The following is a 10,444-nucleotide window of genomic DNA, read 5'->3' on the forward strand; positions in this document are numbered from 1 at the left end:
TACAAAATTCACAATGCTGATATCTGTCCATAGGAGTACCGTTTCGAAGAGTATGTAATTTGGCTCTTCCCTGGGGGCCCAGTGTTAGACTCCGATGCACCACAGCAGGTTTACTGTTACCCTTAGACCATCACATTGTCGATGAAACGCACATATTGCATCCGGTTTCAATCCAAAATTCGCATTGCTGATTTATATTGACGAGAGTAACGTTTCGGAGAGTCTGTGTTTTGGCTCTTCTCTGGGGCTTAGATTTAGACTCCGATGCAACACGGTGGGTTTACTGTTACCCTTCGACCATCACATTGACGAAGAAACACAGAAATTGCATCCGGTTTCAATACAAAATTCGCAATGCCGATTTATATTGACGAGAGTAACGTTTCGGGGAGTCTGTTTTTTGGCTCTTCCCTGGGGGCTCAGTGTGAGACTCCGATGCACCACAGCAAGTTTACTGTTACCCTTGGACCATGTCATTGACGATGATACACAGATATTGCATTCAGAACAATACAAAATTCACAATGCCGATTTCTATCCATAGGAGTACCGTTTCGAAGAGTATGTACTTTGGCTCTTCCCTGGGGGCCCAGTGTTAGACTCCGATGCACCACAGCAGGTTTACTGTTACCCTTAGACCATCACATTGACGATGAAACGCAGATATTGCATCCGGTTTCAATACAATATTCGCAATGCCGATTTATATTGACGAGAGTAAGGTTTCGGCTAGTATGTTTTTCGGCTCTTCCCCTGGGTGCACAGTATGAGACTTCGATGCACCTCAGCAGGTTTACAGTTACCCTTGGACCATCACATTGACGATGAAACACAGAAAATGCATCCGGTTTCAATACAAAATTTGCAATGCCGATTTATATTGACGAGAGTAACGTTTCGGGGAGACTGTTTTTCGGCTCTTCCCTGGGGGCTCAGTGTGAGACTCCGATGCACCACAGCAGGTTTACTGTTACCCTTCGACCATCACATTTACGATGAAACACAGATTTGTATCCGGATCAAAATGTAATTCACAATGCCGATTTCTGTCCTCACGAGTACCGTTTCGAAGAGTATTTACTTTGGCTCTTACCTGGGAGCCCAGTGTTAGACTCCGATGCACCACAGCAGTATTTCTGTTACCCTTCGACCATCACATTGACGATGAAACACAGATATGGCATGCGGTTTCAAAACAAAATTCGCTATGCCGATTTATATTGACGAGAGTAATGTTTCGGGGAGTCTGTTTTTTGGCTCTTCCCTGGGGGCTCAGTGTGAGACTCCGATGCACCACAACAGGTTTACTGTTGCCCTTCGACCATCACATTGAGGATGAAACACAGAAACTGCATGCTTTTTCAATACAAAATTCGCAATGCCGATTTATATAGACGAGAGTAACGTTTCGGCTAGTCTGTACTTCGGCACTTCCCTGGGGGCTCAGTGTGAGACTCCGATGGGCCACAGCAGGTTTACTGTTACCTTTAGACCATCACATTGACGATGAAACACAGAAATTGCATCCGGATCAATACAAAATTCACAATGCCGATTTCTGTCCCCAGGAAAACCGATTCGAAGAGTATGTACTTTGGCTCTTCCCTGGGGGCCAGTGTTAGACTCCGATGCACCACAGCAGGTTTACTGTTACCCTTCGACCATCACATTGACGATAAAACACAGAAATTGCATCCGGTTTCAATACAAAATTCACAATGCCGATTTATATTGACGAGAGTAACGTTTCGGGAGTCTGTTTTTTGGCTCTTTCCTGGGGGTCAGTGTTAGACTCCGATGAAACACGGCAGGTATACTGTTACCCTTCGACCATCACATTGACGATGAAATACAGTAATTGCATCCGGTTTCAATACTAAATTCGGAATGCCGATTTATATTGACGAGAGTAACTTTTCGTGGAGTCTGTTTTTTGGCTCTTCCCTGGGGGCTCAGTGTTAGACTCCGATTCACCACGGAAGGTTTACTGTTACCATCACATTGACGAAGAAACACAGAAATTGCATCCGGTTTCAGTACAAAATTCATAATGCCAATTTATATTGACGAGAGTAACGTTTCGGAGAGTCTTTTCTTTGTCTCTTCCCTGGGGGCTCAGTGTTAGTCTCCGATGCACCACGGCAGATTTACTGTTACCCTTCGACCATCACATTGACGATGAAACAGAGATTTGTATCCGGATCAAAATGAAATTCACAATGCCGATTTCTGTCCACAGGAGTACCGTTTCAAAGAGTATGTACTTTGGCTCTTCCCTGGGAGCCCAGTGTTAGACTCCGATGCACCACAGCAGGTTTGCTGTTACCCTTCGACCATCACATTGACGATGAAACACAGAAATTGCATCCGGTTTCAATACAAAATTCACAATGCCGATTTATATTGACGAGAGTAACGTTTCGGGAGTCTGTTTTTGGCTCTTCCCTGGGGGCTCAGTGTTAGACTCCGATGCACCACAGCAGGTTTACTGTTACCCTTCGACCATCACATTGACGATGAAACGCACATATTGCATCCGCTTTCAATCCAAAATTCGCATTGCTGATTTATATTGACGAGAGTAACGTTTCGGAGAGTCTGTGTTTTGGCTCTTCCCTGGGGCTTAGATTTGGACTCCGATGCAACACGGTGGGTTTACTGTTACCCTTCGACCATCACATTAACGAAGAAACACAGAAATTGCATCCGGTATTAATACAAAATTCGTAATGCCGGTTTATATTGACGAGAGTAACGTTTCGTGGAGTTTGTTATTTGGCTCTTCCCTGGGGGCTAAGTATGAGACTCCGATACACCACAGCAGGTTTACTGTTACTCTTCGACCATAACATTGACGATGAAACACAGAAATTGCATCCGGTTTCAATACAAAACTCGCAATGCCGATTTATATTGACGAGAGTATCGTTTCGGGGAGCCTGTTTTTCGGCTCTTAACTGGGGGCTCAGTGTGAGACTCCGATGCACCACAGCAGGATTTCTGTTAACCTTCGACCATCACATTGACGATGAAACACAGTTATGGCATCCGGTTTCAAAACAAAATTCGCTATGCCGATTTCTATTAACGAGAGTAACGTTTTGGGGAGTCTGATTTTTGGCTCTTCCCTGGGGGTCAGTGTTAGACTCCGATGCAACACAGCAGGTATACTGTTACCCTTCGACTATCACATTGACGATGAAATACAGAAATTACATCCGGTTTCAATACAAAATTCGCAATGCCGATTAATATTGACGAGTGTAACATTTCGGGGAGTTTGTTTTTCGGCTCTTCCCTGGGGGTTCAGTTTGAGACTCCGATGTACCACAGCAGGTTTACTGTTACCATTCGACCATCGCATTGACGATGAAACACAGAAATTGCATCCCGTTTCAATACAAAATTCGCAATGCCGATTTATATTGACGAGAGTAACGTTTCGGGGAGTCTGTTCTTTGGTTCTTCCCTGGGCGCTCAGTGTGAGACTCCGATGCACCACAGCAAGTTTACTGTTACCCTTAGACCAGGACATTGACGATGAAACACAGAAATTGCATCCGGTTTCAATACAAAATTAACAAGGACGATTTCTGTCCACCGGAGTAACGTTTCAAAGAGTATGTACTTTTGCTCTTACTTGGGGGCTCAGTGTGACACTCCGATGCGCGACAGCAGGTTTACTGTTACCCTTCGACCATCACATTGACAATGAAACACAGAAATTGCATCCGGATCAATACAAAATTCACAATGCAGATTTCTGTCCCCAGGAGTACCGATTCGAAGTGTATGTACTTTGGTACTTCCCTGGGGCCTAGTGTTAGACTCCGATGCACCACACCAGGTTTACTGTTACCCATCAACCATCACATTGACGATGAAACACAGAAATTGCATCCAGTTTCAATGCAAATTTCGCAAAGCCGATTTATATTGACGAGAGTAACGTTTCGGTAAACCTGTATTTTGGCCCTTTCCTGGGGCCGCAGTGTGAGACTCCGATGCACCACAGCAGGTTTACTGTTACCCTTCGAACATGAAATTGACGATGAAACACAGACATTGCATCCGGATCAATACAAAATTCACAATGCAGATTTCTGTCCCCAGGAGTACCGATTCGAAGTGTATGTACTTTGGCTCTTCCCTGGGGGCCCAGTGTAAGACTCCGATGCGCCACAGCAGGTTTACTGTTACCCTTCGACCATCAAATTGACGATGAAGCACAGATATTGCATCCGGTTCCAATACAAAATTCGCAGTGGCGATTTATATTGACGAGAGTAACGTTTCGGGAGTGTGTTTTTTGGCTCTTCCCTGGGGGCTCAGTGTGAGACTCCGAAGCAACACGGCAGGTATACTGTTACCCTTCGACCATCACATTAACGATGAAACACAGAAATTGCATCCTGTTTCAATACAAAATGCGCAACGCCGATTTATATTGACGAGAGTAACGTTTCGGGGAGTCTGTTTTTTTCTTTTCCCTTGGGGCTCAGAGTGGGACTCTGATGCACCACAGCAGGTTTACTGTTACCCTTCAACCAGCACATTGACGATGAAACACAGAAATTGCATCCGGTTTCAATACAAAATTCGCAATGCCGATTTATATTGACGAGAGTAACGTTTAGTGGAGTCTTCTTTTGGCTCTTCCCTGGGGGTACAGTGTGAGACTCCGATGCGCCACAGCAGGTTTACTGTTACCTTTCGACCATCACATTGACGATGACACACAGAAATTGTATCCGGATCAATACAAAATTCACAATGACGATTTCTGTCCCCAGGAGTACCGATTCGAAGGGTATGTACTTTGGCTCTTCCCTGGGGGCCCAGTGTTAGACTCCGATGCGCCAAAGCAGGTTTACTGTTACCCTTCGACCACCACATTGACGATGAAGCACAGATATTGCATCCGGTTTCAATACAAAATTCGCAATGCCGATTTATATTGACGAGGGTAACGTTTCGGGAGTGTGTTTTTTGGCTCTTCCCTGGGGGCTCAGTGTGAGACTCCGATGCAACACGGCAGGTTTACTGTTACCCTTCTACCATCATATTGTCGATGAAACACAGAAATTCCATCCGGATTCTATACAAAATTCGCAATGCCGATTTATATTGACGAGAGTAACGTTTAGGGGAGTCTGTTTCTTGGCTCTTCCCTGGGGGCACAGTGTGAGACTCCGATGCGCCACAGCAGGTTTACTGTTAGCTTTCGACCATCACATTGACGATGACAAACAGAAATTGCATTAGGATCAATTCAAAATTCATAATGACGATTTTTGTAACCAGGAGTACCGATTCGAAGAGTATGTATTTTGGCTCCTCTCTGAGGGGCCAGTGTTAGACTCCGATGCACCACAGCAGGTTTACTGTTACCCTTCAACCATCACATTGACGATGACACACAGACATTGCATCCGGATCAATACAAAATTCATAATGCCGATTTCTGTCCACAGGAGTACCGTTTTGAAGAGTATGTAATTTGGCTCTTCCCTGGGGGCCCAGTGTAAGACTGCGATGCACCACAGCAGGTTTACTCTTACCCTTCGACCATCACATTGACGATGAAACACAGAAATTGCATCCGGATTCGATACAAAATTCGCAATGCCGATTTATAATGACGAGAGTAACGTTTCGGGGAGTCTGCTTTGGTTCTTCCCTGGGTGCTCAGTGTGACACTCCGATGCACCACAGCATGTTTACTGTTACCCCTCGACCATCACATTGACGATAAAACACAGAAATTTCATCCGGTTTCAATACAAAATTCGCAATGCCGATTTATATAGACGAGAGTAACGTTTCGGGGAGTCTGTTTTTTGGCTTTTCCCTTGGGGCTCAGTGTCAGTCTCCGATGCACCACAGCAGGTTTACTGTTACCCATCGACCATCACATTGCCAATGAAACACCGAATTTGCATCCGGTTTCAATACAAAATTTGCAATGCCGATTTGTGTTGACAAGAGTAACGTTTCGGGAAGTCTGTTCTTTGGCTCTTCCCTGGATGCTCAGTGTGAGATTCCGGTCCACCACAGCTGGTTTACTGTTACCCTTTGACCATCACATTGACGGTGAAACACAGAAATTGCATCCGGTTTAATCATAAAATTCACAATGCCGATTTTTGTCCACAGGAGTACCGTTTCGAAGAGTATGTAGTTTGGCACTTCGCTGGGGGCCCAGTGTTAGACTCCGATGCACCACAGCAGGTTTACTGTTACCCTTCGACGGCCACATTGACGATGAAACACAGAAATTGCATCCGGTCTCAATACAAAATTCGCAATGCCGATTTATATTGACGAGAGTAACGTTTCGGGAAGTCTGTCCTTTGGCTCTTCCCTGGGTCTCAGTGTGAGACTCCGATGCACTACAGCATGTTTACTGTTATTCTTCGACCATGACATTGACTATGAAACACAGAAATTGCATCCGGAGCAATACAAAATTCAAAATGTCGATTTCTGTCCACAGGAGTACCATTTCGAAGAGAATGTACTTTGGCAGTTCCCTGGGGGCCCAGTGTTTGACTCCGATGCACCACAGCAGGTTTACTGTTACCCTTCGACCATCACATTGACGATGAAAAACAGAAATTGCATCCGGTTTCAATACAAAATTCGCAATGCCGATTTATATTGACGAGAGTAATGTTTTGGGGAGTCTGTTATTTGGCTCTTCCCTGGGGGCTCAGTTTGAGACTCCGATGCAAAACAGCAGGTTTACTGTTACCCTTCGACCATCACATTGACGATGAAACACGGAAATTGCATCCGGTTTCAATACAAAATTCGCAATGCCGATTTATATTGACGAGAGTATCGTTTGGGGAGTCTGTTTTTTGGCTCTTCCCTGGGGGCTCAGTGTGAGACTCGGATGCACCACAGCAGGTTTACTGTTACCCTTCGACGATGACAGTGACGATGAAACACAGAAATTGCATCCGGATCAATACAAAATACACAGTGCCGATCTCTGTCCACAGGAGTACCGTTTCGAAGAGTATGTACTTTGGCTCTTCCCTGGGGGACCAGTGTTAGACTCCGATGCACCACAGCAGGTTTACTGTTACCCTTCAACCATCACATTGAAGATGAAACACAGAAATTGCATCCGGTTTCAATACAAAATTCGCAATGCCGATTTATATTGACGAGAGTAACGTTTCGGGGAGCCTGTATTTTGGCTCTTCCCTGGGGGCTCAGTGTGAGACTCCGTTGCACCACAGCATGTTTACTGTTACCCTTCGACCATCACATTGACGATCAAACACAGAAATTACATCCGGTTTCAATACAAAATTCGCCATGCCTATTTATATTGACGAGAGTACCGTTTCGGGAGTCAGTCTTTGGCTCTTCCCTGGGGGCTCAGTGTGAGACTCCGATGCACCACAGCAGGTTTACTGTTACCCTTCGACAATCACATCGACGATGAAACACAGAAATTGCATCCGGTTTCTATACAAAATTCGCAATGCCGATATCTGTCCACAGGAGTACCGTTTCTAAGAGTATGTAGTTTGGCTCTTCCCTGGGATCCCTGTGTTAGACTCCGATGCACCACAGCAGGTTTACTGTTACCCTTTGACCATCACTTTGACGTTGAAACAAAGAGATTGCATCCGGTTTCAATACAAAATTCGCAATGCCGATTTATATTGACGAGAGTACTGTTACCGGAGTCAGTCTTTGGCTCTTCCCTGGGGGCTCAGTGTGAGACTCCGATGCACCACAGCAGGTTTCCTGTTACCCTTCGACCATCACATTGACGATGAAACACCGAAATTGCATCCGGTTTCAATACAAAATTCGCGATGCCGATTTATATTGACGAGAGTAACGTTTCGGGGAGACTGTTTTTTGGATCTTCCCTGGGGGCTCAGTGTGAAACTCCGATGCATCACAGCAGGTTTACTGTTGCCCTTCGACAATCACATTGACGATGAAACACAGAAATTGCATCCGGTTTCAATACAAAATTCGCAATGCCGATATCTGTCCACAGGAGTACCTTTTCGAAGAGTATGTAGTTTGCCTCTTCCCTGGGATCCCTGTGTTAGATTCCGATGCACCACAGCAGGTTTACTGTTACCCTTCGACCATCACTTTGACGATGAAACACAGAGATTGCATCCGGTTTCAATACAAAATTCGCAATGCCGATTTATAATGACGAGAGTACCGTTCCGGGAGCCAGTTTTTTGCCTCTTCCCTGGGGGCTCAGTGATAGACTCCGATGCACCACAGCAGGGTTACTGTTACCCTTCGACCATCACATTGAGGATGAAACACAGATATTTCATACGGTTTCGATACAAAATTCGCAATGCCGATTTATATTGACGAGAGTAACGTTTCGGGGAGACTGTTTTTTGGCTCATCCCTGGGGGCTCAGGGTGAGTCTCCGATGCACCACAGCAAGTTTACTGTTGCTCTTCGACCATCACATTGACGACGAAACACAGAAATTGCATCCGGTTTCAATACAAAATTCGCAATGCCGATTTCTGTCCACAGGAGTACGGTTTCGAAGAGTATGTAGTTTGGCTCTTCCCTGGGGGCACAGAGTTAGACTCCGATGCACCACAGCAGGTTCACTGTTAACCTTCGACCATCACATTGACGATGAAACACAGAAATTGCATCCGGTTTCAATACAAATTTCGCAATGCCGATTTATATTGTCGTGAGTAACGTTTTGGGAAGTCTGTCCTTTGGCTCTTCCCTGGGTCTCAGTGTGAGACTTCGATGCACCACAGCATGTTTACTGTTATTCTTCGACCATGACATTGACTATGAAACACAGAAATTGCATCCGGATCAATACAAAGTTCAAAATGCCGATTTCTGTCCACAGGAGTACCGTTTCGAAGAGTATGTACTTGGGCTCTTCCCTTGGAGCCCACTGTTAGACTCCGATGCACCACAGCAGGTATACTGTTACCCTTCGACCATCACATTGACGATGAAACACGGAAATTGCATCCGGTTTCAATACAAAATTCGCAATGCCGATTTATATTGACGAGAGTATCGTTTCGGGGACTCTGTTTTTGGCCTCTTCTCTAGGGGATCAGTGTGAGACTCGGATGCACCAAAGTAGGTTTACTGTTACCCTTCGACCATGACAGTGACGATGAAACACAGAAATTGCATCCAGATCAATTCAAAATACACAATGCCGATCTCTGTCCACAGGAGTACCGTTTCGAAGAGTATGTACTTTGGCTCTTCCCTAGTTGATCAGTGTTAGACTCCGATGCACCACAGCAGATTTACTGTTACCCTTCAACCATCACATTGAAGATGAAACACAGAAATCGCAACCAGTTACAATATAAAATTCGCAATGCCAATTTATATTGACAAGAGTAACGTTTCGGCTAGCTGTTTTTTGGCTCTTCCTTGGTGGCTCAGTGTGAGACTCCGTTGCACCACAGCATGTGTACTGTTACCCCTCGACCATCACATTGACGATCAAACACAGAAATTACATCCGGTTTCAATACAAAATTCGCAATGCCGATTTATATTGACGAGAGTAACGTTTCGGGGAGTCTGTTTTTTGGCTCTTCCGTGGCGGCTCAGTGTGAGTCTCCGATGCACCACAGCAGGTTTACTGTTACCCTTCGACCATCACATTGACGATGAAACACAGAAAATGCATCCGGTTTCAATACAAAATTCGCAAAGCCGATTTATATTGACGAGAGTAACGTTTCAGGGAGCCTGTATTTTGGCTCTTTCCTGGGGGCTCAGTGCGAGACTCCGATGCACCACAGCAGGTTTACTGTTACCCTTCGACTATCACATTGACGATGAAACACAAAAATTGTAACCAGTTTCAATACAAAATTCGCAATGCCGATTTATATTGACGAGAGTACCGTTTCGGGAGTCAGTTTCTTGGCTCTTCCCTGGGGGCTTAGTGTGAGACTCCGATGCACCACAGCAGGTTTACTGTTACCCTTCGACCATCACATTGAGGATGAAACACAGAAATTTCATCCGGTTTCGATACAAAATTCGCAATGCCCATTTATATTAACGAGAGTAACGTTTCAGGGAGACTGTTTCTTGGCTCTTCCCTGGGGGCTCAGTGTGAGACTCCGATGCACCACAGCAGGTTTACTGTTACCCTTCGACCATCACATTGACGATGAAACACAGAAAATGCATCCGGTTTCAATACAAAATTCGCAATGCCGATTTATATTGACGAGAGTAACGTTTCAGGGAGTCTGTTATTTGGCTTTTCCCTGGGGGCTCAGTGAGAGATTCCGATGCACCACAGCAAGTTTACTGTTACCCTTCCACCGTCACATTCACGATGAAACACGGAAATTGCATCCGGTTTCAATAAAACATTCGCAATGCCGATTTCTGTCCACAGGAGTACCGTTTCGAAGAGTATGTAGTT

The sequence above is a fragment of the Schistocerca cancellata genome, chromosome 3, assembly GCF_023864275.1.
Source record: "Schistocerca cancellata isolate TAMUIC-IGC-003103 chromosome 3, iqSchCanc2.1, whole genome shotgun sequence".
NCBI lineage: Eukaryota > Metazoa > Arthropoda > Insecta > Orthoptera > Acrididae > Schistocerca > Schistocerca cancellata.